Genomic DNA, 12,091 nt, shown 5'->3' on the forward strand with positions numbered 1-12,091 from the left:
GTACAGTACACTGAAAGTTAATAATTCAACAAACACACTTTAAAATACAATAAGTATGCTCTGAACCTCCTAGCCATAGCTCTCAACCTTCCCTCTCCAAAATGAGGAACACCAGCCCTCATAATGTGAAACAAATGAGCAAAATGTGGAACACATACTAACAACTTCTACTAGGAAAGTCATAGGCTGGTTAATACTAACAACTTCAACTAGGAAAGTCATAGGCTGGTTAATACTAACAACTTCAACTAGGAAAGTCATAAGATGGTTAATACTAACAACTTATAGTATTCAAATCATAAAAAAAGATGCTGTTTTAAGATCCTTTAATGAATTAATATGAATATTTTCTTTTTATAGTGGAAAATACTAACACTAAATTAGTGACAGACCTTTCAATGTGGAACTTCGAGGAACAAAATCCCCAAATGAGGTAGGTACGTTCCTCGTAATGAGATCCCTTTCAATGTGGTACCTCAATGAACATTAACTTTAGAAGAACCCAGATGAGGTACGTTTGAGAGGTAGGTATAAGTTGGTAAACCCTGCTCATTATTTCTGTCCATTTCTTCCACGTTTTGGAGATGAAACTTTGAAAGGAATAAGGACCAAGCTTGTCAGAAAGTGCAAAGATCACGGGAAGACACATAACTCAAAAAAAAAAACATTGTTTACACAATAAAATAACCCACCATTTAAACAAAGAAGTATCCCACCCGTTACACGACACCTAACGCCTGCAAAACTGCGCGACCCACGCCAACATACACAATTACAGCGCTCTCGCCTACGACTGCGCAATGATTACCGCTTTGCTGCGTACGACAGTGGGTTGTATCTTCTGACTTGTTTTTCCGCGGGAAGTTTTCTGACGCATTTTGTTTTGAGGTTGTAAGAGAGTTCGCACGACCTAAAACAGGATGGAGTACTTGCACGGGTACTGGCAAACGGGCTGTTTCACCGCTTGTTTCCGTTAAGTTACTAAAGATTTAAATTTTTAAGGGCACCTCCAGATTCTGGTAAGAGCATCCCGAATAAATGAAAAATAGACTGACCTGTGAGTAATGCAGTGAAAGTGTGAAGTATGTTTTTTTTTAATGTGATTTAAAAAAATGGGCCATTTTGATTTCCTTTGTCTGTGGAAGAGGCATACCTATTGGGATGTAGTCTTTTTTTGTTTTCAAATTGTGCCCTAAGGTGTTGGATTACTTCCTCCCCATCCCCTTCACTCTCCATCCATCTCTCTCTTTTCTTAATCTCCATCTTATTACTATATTCATTCAACATCCTTTACTGGCCAGAAAAGCACTGAAACAACTGTAGAAGTAATCATATTAAATGTGGGAGCTGGCCTGGGTTTGCTTAGCCACTAAAAGCCATGGGGTTCTAGATGATCTGAAGTGCATTTTAGAGGTTGAATCTAATTACTCCAGGAGCTCCTATACATGCCTGATGTTTGGTTGTGAAGAAAGTGAAAAAAAATAATGATTACAGTAATACCAAGTGTATTCCTTGTTGCTTCGGTATGGTACAATGTTCCTTTAGTAAGCAGTAGTGACCTGTGCCCACCACCTCTGAGGTTTGATTGTAAGGAAAGTCAGCAAAATAATAACTATATAGTTCTCACTCCCCTTCCGAAAAGCTGTAGTGACTTTCCAGGCATAGCTCTAAGCAAGGCCAGTGTTAAACTAGGTAGGGCCCTGAGCAGAGGTTTCTGTTCTGGAGGACTGCATTCTCCACACAAGAGTCAAAGCCACAAACTGAAAGAGAGAAATAAGTACTGTGAAATGGCTACTCACTGTGCCAGTAATCAGTTGCTATTACACATAACCTGCCCAAACCCCCACAAATAGCCACTAATTGTGTACAGTGCTTATACTGGACTGTGACAGGAGGTAATAAAAATTGTGACTAACCCACTGCAGATGAGCATGCCAGGATAAGTCATAGCAGTGAAAGGTTTACACTGATTTCAGTAAGTGCAATACATTGTGTGACACTGTTTCTGTCATGATAGATCATCAATGAATTTAACAATGATATAACAACAGCTGATACAACACTTTTATCCACAGACGGTCTCCATACCCATCAATTACAGCCACTTTCTTTTGGCTGCAAAGTCTGTCTCTGTAAAGCCTTCCTGGCTATGCTGTTTTTACAACTCGTACCATAAGTTGCGGTGGTGGTGCTGTGGTAGCGTTGTCACCTCACAGTAAGACGTCCTGTTCGATTCTCAGCTAAAGCGTCTTCTGTGTGGAGACATGTGTGAATGGGCGTACCTTCGTTGAAGGTTGTGCATCAGGCCTGGCAAGTCGGTACGTAAAAATCTACTGCCAATCATTAGCGGACCGGAGTTCCGCTGTGGCAACCCCTAACAGGGAAAAGCCGAAAGATACAACAACAACCATAAGTTGTACACATGAATGTTTTTGTACACTGTGCATTTTAATGGTGTACCAGAAAGAAAAAAAATCCATAATCTGAGTGAGTTTATTTATTTTATTTTATTTTACATTTGTTAACCGGGAAATTCCGACTGGACCAGGTCCATTTTCAGCGGAGGCCCGGGGAGAAAAGCTCCAACATCAAGTTATACAAATACAGTACATCCAGCATAATACACAAAACAGGTTACATCATGTATGCTGAGCATAGTAATATAACAAGAATTAATAAAAACACTCCAGGTAAAAGATATAGAACATGGGTAAAAAGACAATGACAGTCATACTTTGGTAAGAAAAGAAAATATATCAAGTAAGATTCTACAGTTAAAAGTACCCTTTCAGATGACCAAGCCTACAGGGGATCAGAGCTCCAGCATGTGATCAGAGAGGAATTTGGGGAGTTAATAGTAGTATGGGTAGGGTTATGTGATACAAGGGCATAACCATGTACTAAGAAGGTGCGATTTGAGGGAGTTTTTGAATATGGATGTGGAGGGGGCAGTGGACACAGATAGGGGAAGAGAGTTCCAATTTCTGGCAACGGTGTGGGAGTAGAGCGCTTTCCCTGCATTATTGTTAGCCTTGGTGATGGAGAGGAGAGATTTTTCACTGGATCTTAGGTATCGGTTTGTAGTATAGATAGTAAGTAGGTTGGATAATGAGGGTTTTTTTTCAGGATATGATAGCAATAACCCATGCCTGGGTGTGGGTAATGCTAAATTTACCCACGGTTGGCGTGGTTTGGTCCCGAGGCCCGAGGACCAAACAAAGCCAACAGTGGGTAATTTAGCATTACCCACACCCAGGCGTGTTATTGCTATTATATGACATTATTTAAGAAAAGAAACTATTACTTTTCTTAAATAATGGCATAGTATAATGCCTGTTTGCTGCCTTCCGCAGATGTCTGGCATCCGTGGCAGTTCTGATGTACTGGCGCCTGCGCAGTACATCAGAGTTGTAACAGCGTAAAGCAAGATCTCCGTTGCTTTTTTTTTAGTGTTTCGCTATGTTAAACTCATTTAACATAGCGAAACACTAAAAAAAAGCAACGGAGATCTTGCTTTCTCCGTTGCTTTTAACATTCTGCTATGTTAAAATGGGTTTAACATAGAGACAGCTTTAAAATAAGCAACGGAGATCTCTGTTGCTTATTTTAAAGCTGTCTCGCTATGTTAAACCCATTTAACATAGCGAGACAGTGTTTTAAAAAAACGAGTTATACTAATGGAAAAAAGTCCGGGCGACCGGACCTTTTTCCATTAGTATAACTCGATTTACAATGGGCACGCTGGCCAATCAGCGTGCACGTTTTGGGGGGGTCATGGTATAATTGAGAATATTGTAGGCTGTGCCCAGCTGGTGATAGTTAAGTAGCTGTGGTAGCTCAAGCCATTTTAGTTCTTTTAGTGCAGCACAGTGATGGGTTCTATAGGCTGAGTTAGTAGCAAACTTGGCTATTTTATTGTAGCATGATTCTAGTTTGTCTAGGTCACATTGTCTGATTTGGGTAAAGATTGGTGCTGCGTATAATAGAGTTGAGAAGAGGTGGCTTTGTGCAAGAGTGACTCTTGCTTTTTATGAGAGAAAGGACTTATGCCTGTATAGGGAGCCTAGTTTTTTGTGTACTAGTTTTATGGTATGTGAGATGTGAACATCAAAGTGGAGATTATTGTCTATTTCAATGCCCAGAAGTTTGGTGTGGTTAGAAGGGGAGATGGTGGTGCCGTCATTAGAGGTTATGGTAAAGGAGAGGTTTTTTTTTTATCTATTAGGGGTAAATAGTAGCAGTTTTGTCTTTTTGGGATTTAGAATTAGTTGGATCCCAGCTATCCATTTTTCTACTGAGATAAAGGTATCTTCAGTGAGTGTATGCAGGGTGGTGGGAGATGAGGCGGAGCAGATCAGAGTTGAATCATCTGCATATTGTATGAGTGTGGCATGTTGTGTAGAGCATTTGAGGTTATTTGTGAAAATAGAGAACAACAGCGGGCCCAGTATAGAGCCCTATGGGACACCTATGGTGGCTGGAAGTTGTGTAGACAGAGTTTCTTTCCACTGGACTGATTGTTGCCTGTCAGACAAGTAGCTTCTGAACCAGGCTATAGTAGAAGAGGTGAAGGATAATGATGTTAGTGAGTCTAGTAGAATGGAGTGGGAGACCATATCAAATGCTTTTGAGAGGTCTAGGAAAATGGCTGATACATATTTGTTATCATTCCTGTGAAGGTTTATATAATTAGTGAAAGATAAAAGGGCTGTGGTAGTGCTGTGATGTGGACGGAAACCGTGTTGTGTGGTAGATAGTAGATTGTGTGTGTTAAGAAATGTCATCACTTGCAAGTGGATGCATTTCTCAAGAATTTTGGATAAGGGGCAAAGGATGGCAATAGGTCAGTAGTTGGAGAATTCATAAGAATTACCTCCTTTATGGAGAGGAATGATGCAAGATACTTTCCAGAGTTTGGGTATGTAGGATTCTAGTATGGAGCGGTTGATAAGGATGGAGACAGGATATGATAAGGAGTCACTAGCCATTTTAGGTATGCAGCAGGTATGTTATCAGCTGCTAGTGTGGTTGGCTTTAGTTTTAGGAGGAGTTTTTGATAGTTGAGGTGGGCACTGGTGATAGGCTGAAAGAGGGGGTGGTGTGGAATAGGTTAGGTTGTGACTGAGGTAGACTGTTTTTGGTTATTTGACTGGACAGGGCTAAGATGGATTTAGTAAAATGGTTATTAAATTGAGAAGCTATGTCTAGGGTATTGTTAGTAGAGATGGGTGCTGGGGTTGTGGTTTTGCCTGGCTTTAGTAGGGAGTTAATGGCATGCCAGAATTTTTGTGGACTATTTGAATATTTCCTTTGGGCGCTAAGAAAATAGTTTTGTCTTTTTATTTTGGATTCAGCCTTGGCCTTGTTTCTAAGCTGTTGATAGTATTGTCTGGAGCTAGGGGTTTTGTCAGTTTTCCAGATTTTCCAGGCTTTATCTCTAGCTTTTAGTAAGGCTCTGGTGTCTCTATTTAGCCAGGGTGCGTAGTTGGCTTTAACTCTGATCTTTCTGCTGGGAGCTAGACTATTAAGGATGTTAGAGAAGGTTGTATTGAAGTAGTCTACTGCCTGGTCTAACCCGAGTGTCCGTAGTGGTTCCCAGTTGCAGTGGCTTAGGACAGTATTTAGGTATCGTGGGGTAAGGTTGCGGTCATCTCGTACAAATTTGTAGACTATTGGTTTGGGATGATTGGAGTGTTTCTGGAGTAGGAAGGTGGGGAGATGATCACTTAAGTCATCTGGGAGGCAGCCTACTGTATAGTTTTGTTTGGGATAGTTGGTTAGTGTCCAGTCCAGTATGGATTCTCTCTTTGTTTTCTCATCTATTCTAGTTGGTTCTTTAATTAGTTGAGAAAACCCATATAGATTGATATGTGTAGAGGGGCTGCTGGAGTTACAGGTTGCCCAGTCAGTGTTAAGGTCTCCTAGTAGGATCGTTTCCTGAGGTAGATTGTCTTCTATTATGAGCGAGTTGTTGCCTGGAGGTATATAGCAGCATATTATATTAATCTTCTTGGTGTTTCTTATGGATAGGACAGAAAACAGGACTTCAGCAGTTTGAAAAGTGGGTGGTGTGGTGTGCAGGAGCTGGAGGTTTGTTCATCTTTCTAAATGCGTAGGGTAAGAAATATTCTCATCCAATATGCCAATCCATTGCAGGAAGCATCACACACACTCTTTCTCATTTTATGTGTTTGGAAATTAACAAATGGAAGGTATTTAACTCCCATATAAGAAGGCACTACAGTGTGTAGTCCAACGAGAGGACCACAAACTGTGAGGAAGCAAGCTAAGCTCTTCACTGCAATTCTACACAGCCGTGAATTATTACCACAACATAAAGAATGTTATCTAGCCAGAAACATTTGCCACAAAAACACTGCTGCCCAAATGGCATTGATCCTGCACCTTCAGTTTTCCCCCGTAGGAGAAGGCCAGTTGAACATTTGTCAGAAAAGACAGTGTGATAAGTAGTATATCTATTTCATATCCTCTTATATATAACTGCATCACCAGAAAAGCAATAACCATTAGTCGACATTGAGGACAGGGACCTCTAATCATAGCTAATATGAATATGTGATCATACAGGTACTGTCAGAAATAGTACAGGCTATAATAAAAAAATAAATTATCAACTAATTTTTAAATATTAGCTGAAAACATAGAAAAATTCAGCTGAGTTGGGGGACTCATACCAGGAGTTAATGGGAAAAAAAAAAGAAATCCAAATGATAAGTGCAAACCTATGACAAAAACAGATCAGTAATACAGAAGAAATGGTAAAGCAGAATTCTGAAGTTGTATTCATGGTGTTTGTCAGTATTCTGTGCAAAAGCAAGCCTTTAAGGGACAGGGGCATACTTAGGAGAAATGATCATACCAGGGCACAAACAAAAAGATTTTAGAACACTTCCCTCAAGCATAACTGTTCTTGACTCTCTTTCAAGTTCTAATGTCCTGGTAGAGCACACATACTCATTACGCAATATACTGCTACATATTTCTTAAAACTTTTCAAAATGATAACTATTATCGAGAGTCTGACTTTTTAAAACCAAAATGACAACTCGTGCAACTTAAATTTTTTCTAAGCCTTATTATGTAAGCAGTAATTGTTTTTCAGAATGTAATCTTACTAGAACCTCTGTAGAAAAATGTTGAGATAAAACATAACTTTTTTTACAGGCAATAGGGAAGCATTTCAAAGAAATAGAAAAGGTTGTAGTTACTTTCATAATACAAGTAACATGGTATACTGTGTAAATCACTGTGAAAAATAGTTGCTATTGTTGCTACTGACAATAAACTCATTGAAACATTTTAAAAGAAAAAAAAATAAAGTATGTACCCATGACTTCCTGGTCAGAGACAAAAGCAGTATTTATTTAATATTCAGAACCCTGACATTTTCATTTGCCTTCAGGTGGTGTGAACTTTGGCTCTAAGTGATTGTCTCTGTTGATGTAACACCCCAAACCCATGTACAAAATGGTAAAATGGAGGTTGATGCTGATGCCAAAACCAGGTTAGGTGTACCTTCTTCCACATGGGCTCTGTTGTCAAACATGTACCGCTTTTAAAACTAGAGTATAACTCTTTCTACCAAGCAACACATCTTTTCCCTGTCACATATATTCCTTTAGAATTCGTCAGCTCATCTTAATGCTTGCATTACATGGGCGATTTTTTTTTCTTATTTAATAAACATACATCTTTGTTCATGTGTGGATGCCATATTTACATATATTATTATTATTATTATTATTATTATTATTAATAATAATATTTGGTTGTCTGTTATTATTATCTATCCCCATTCCCAACATAACAAAAACAGAAAGCAAAATCAGGGTAATTCTGATTAATGAAGGAGAATAGAGATAGGTATGGCTGAGGTTGCAGCAAAGCTCATTTTTATGCACTTAAAACACACTTGTCAACATCTTTGGTCAGCAATTCTTGACAAAACCAAAAATAATTGTGTGTGTGTGTGAGGGGTTAAAGAGCCACTATCGAGGACATTTTTAAATTACTCTTAATTCATTTAAAAAGTTAGTGGCACACAGTTTTTGCATCAACATGCATTTTTTTAACAATACCATGTAGGAAACTGATGGCATTACTAACTGACTCTAACCATTAGTGATTTACCAAGCTATCAATTTATTATGAAGGACAGGGCAAAAATATGAGGAAAAATTGGGGACATTCTGCAAAATTATGTGCAGTTGGGAAGTATACCTTTAAAGAGTCTTTTTTGTGTGTGTGGGTGGTGGCAGGAGTATTGCTGACCAAAACCACCACTGAAAAGGCAGCACCTTAAAGCAGAAATGGTTTCTCCAAAACAACATTGGTACGGCTTACAGATATTTCTGCCAACCAGTTATTTTGCATGTTAGAGAAGATGGGAAGGAAACATAGTTTTGATTTCTAAACCCATCTGTTTTTAGCTGGAGCCGCAGAGATGCCTTGCAATTTCTTTGGCCACTTCTGTCATGACATCAGGTCTCTGTGCAGCACCAGATGGGAATAGACAGAAACAGCAGATACAGTAAAATAATCAAGAAGTGAAAAGATGGTCTGATATAAAGCCATGGAAGTTACTAATAGAACGTTGTTCCTATGACTATCGCTGTATCATCAAAAGTAATTAATATAAAAGCACTACTGCCAGTAAGGGGTGAGGGAATCAACCTAATACCTCAAATACTACCTGTATAAAGTGTAAGGAAAAACATACTGTTGCCTCAGGGGAAAAAAAATATTTTTTTTTATTTTGTGTAGTTAAAGATCATAGCCATGGTTTTAAGAGAATATGGCAGTGCAGTTCCTATGGCTTCAATAAGAAGAATATTGCTATATTCAATAAAAAAGTGGTCATACACACTGCAGCTGTGAGACAAACTGATTACAGATGTTGCACTAGATGCATGAATAAGACATCGGATTATATAATTTACATATAACTGCAGATGCTAATGAATTAATTAAGGATTTGGATGACTGTCTCCTTACATGTAATTGAAGTTTTTAACAGTTTACTCAGCTGTCTCTGAGCAGATAGCATTTTTATGGGACAAGCTTCACATACAAAGTTTTTTAAAACTACTTTTTCTACCCCTGTTGAGAATTACATGTAGTGTATATAGCATACCCTTACCTACTTCCCTTCATATCTATTCTTTTTATCCCCAATAAACATCTTTATTAAATTATCATGTATGACATAGGCAAGCTTACATTTATATAAGCGAATAACAAAACAACACTGACACCATTTAAGTTGCAAACATTATACATTACAGACACCATTGAGACAACTGTAATTGCAAACATTATACCTCACTTCTAATCTATCCAGTCATTGTCAATTAAGCATAATATGGCTCATTCAAATCCTGCCTCTTAAACCTTGTTCCTTCTCTGCATATATTGTTCCCACAATTTCCATTTTTCCTGTGTAGTTTACTCCTTCCCTTTTCTGAAGATCCCAATTCCAGTTGTTTTATATCTGTTACTATATTCACTACTTCTAGTAAAGTTGACCTTTGTTTTTGATTTCCATTTTCTAGTAATTGCTTTTTTGGCAGCCACCATAATTAGACACCGCAAGGCTTTACTATGTCTAAGCAATTCTGATTTTTATCATAGCTCAAAAAGTCATCATCTGATGTTGTAAATCTTTGATATTAAGTTGTCTATCTTGCCTTCGTTCTTGCTGTTTGGTTCGGAGCTGATCCTCGGCTCTGACTCAGCCATCTTCTATAGCTCGAGAGCTATTTACTGGCTTGAGGCTACCCCTTATCCCAGAATCTTCAGCGTCATCTACCCAGATCTTATTTGCCACTTCAGCTGCAAAGTTGCTTCCTTACTGGCTCAGGCTTAGTATAATCTTTTTGCTATTATATAGTGTTGTTTTTCTTGAAAGTTTGTCAGGTAATTGTCTATTTTGTGTATAGGTAATATCCCTTTATCCTTTTTTTTTTTTTGCGTTCTTGTGTATTTTAGCTTTGTTGGCCACCGCTCCATAACTCTCAGGCCTTCTGTTCCCTTGAACTCGTGTAAATTAGAGAGTTCTCCCTCCCCCCCAGGATAACCGTTTAAGTTAGAGGCTTTCCTTCTTTTCCTTAACTGTAAAAAAAAAAAAAAAAAAAAAACTCTATTTGTTCTTGTTTTTTATAGTATAGCTTTTCATTATTTGTTGTGTGGTTGCTGTTACTATAATGTCTAAAGATACTAAGGTATCTGGCTACAAAAAGTGTGACTCATGCTGTCAGAAAATGTCTCTGACAGATGGGCACACTAGTTGTGTTTATTGTTTGGGAGCTGTTCACCATGCAGGACTCCTGTTCTATATGTCATGCTTTTAGTCCAAGGGTCCTGCATGAGCCCAAAAACAAATTAATCCTTTGGGGATTATTGAAGCCTCAGGATTCTCCGGCTAAAAGTTCTCAGGTAGCGAAATCCCCTAAGTCTGTCAAGCCGTCGGCTTCACCTTCGGAGCCAACTCCTTCACTTGACCAACCAAGTATGTTGGTGCTGGCCTGCACCGACAAGACAACTCCTCCGTCGGCTCCATCAGCTACTTCGGAGCCATCTCGGAGCCATAAGAGACTGAGGTCACCATCCTTGGAGTCCATCCACTCTGCTCCACAGTCACCTTTATTACAGAGTGAACGTAGCCATCATTTTTCCCACTCCTCTCGATACTCTAGATTATCGGATCATGATGTGGAGAGAGTAGTAAGTAGGTTGCTTAAGTCACAGGCACTAGCAAAAATTCTGTCCAGCCCACCTCAAAAGGTATCGGCTCCAACTGCCTCTATTTCTATTCCTCTTCTGACTACATTTAACTTGGAGCCGGAGACCATGGATCCGCAAGCAGTAGAACCATCGGTGCCGATCATCATTTCTACTTCGGTCCCGACGTTCATAGGTTCATAGGTTCATACTAGGCTATCTGCCCGAGGGCATTTACAAGCCTAGCCCATCGTTTTGTGGCTTACGCCACCCCTTTAGTATGGGGAACTATACCCATTATTTTGCTATGCCTCTGTCGAGCAGTGACATTGAGGTAATCCCTGGGGTATATCTGCGATCTCCCATCCATTGATCAAGATTTCTCTTGAACAAGGCCAGCGAGGTGCTCTGCCTCACATGTACCGGGATTTTGTTCCACAGCATGGGGAGTCTTTGGGTGATGAATCTATCCCTCCAGCACGTCCTATTAATAGCCGTGTCGAGGTTTAAGTCCCCCGCCCTTGTGGCTCTGATGGATCTAGATTTTTTGAGGTGAAGCATATTCATCAAATCTGGGTTTGACATGGCCTTGTATGTTAGGCAAAGGTCACCTCTGAGCAAGCGGTAAGCAACTGAATAGAGCTGGAGTTCTTTCAGTCGGGCAGCATAGGACAGATTTTTGAGACCCTTTATCCTTTTGGTGAGGAACTTTTGTGGGCTCTCCAGCTGCTGCAAGTGTCGGGTCAGATACATTCCGAATGGGGCATTGTACTCAATCATTGGTCTGATGAGTGATGAGTAAAGGGAGACTATGACCTCCCTTGATCTAGATGAGAATCCCTTCATGATAAGGTGGGCAATGTAGAAGGTCTTCCTAACTACTTTAGCTACATGGGTGTCGAATGACAGACTACTATCAACCTGGGTCCCCAGGTCCCTGATAACTTCTTCTGTGCTCAGTGGATTGCCATCTATTTGGTAGCTAGGGGTAACCTTGTTTTTCCCGAAGGGTATGACTATGCATTTTTTGGCATTTAACTTTAGGCCGTGGCTCTGGCACCAGTTATCCGTTTCTGTGAGACCCTTCTGAAGGATATCTGTGTCAGATGTGTTTTCTACTATGGCGCCCAGTTTGCAGTCATCTGCAAACTTTGTCAGCCATAACCCTCCTGTGTTTGCTTGTACTTCGGAAAAGTAGATGCCAAACAAGAGTGGGCCCAGGACTGAGCCCTGTGGGACACCACTTGTGACAGGCTTTGAGTCTGACATGGCGCCAGCAACTCTGACCCTGTGGGTTCTGTCACCCAGCCAGTTTGCAACCCATCTTGTGATGTATGGGTTGACATTTAAG

At 39.8% G+C, this 12,091-nt stretch overlaps 1 long non-coding RNA gene across 1 annotated transcript; it reads right to left on the bottom strand.

Moving 5' to 3' along the window:
- Positions 1–391: 391 nt before the first annotated feature.
- LOC122790879 lies at positions 392–788 on the bottom strand. Its single transcript, XR_006363048.1, has 2 exons — positions 693–788; positions 392–590 (listed from the first exon to the last, which is right to left on the bottom strand). It is a non-coding gene; the product is annotated as an uncharacterized LOC122790879 (long non-coding RNA).
- Between the last annotated feature and the right edge of the window lie 11,303 nt (positions 789–12,091).

Source organism: Protopterus annectens, chromosome 16.part0 (assembly GCF_019279795.1).
Source record: "Protopterus annectens isolate FY-2018-M chromosome 16.part0, PAN1.0, whole genome shotgun sequence".
NCBI lineage: Eukaryota > Metazoa > Chordata > Ceratodontiformes > Protopteridae > Protopterus > Protopterus annectens.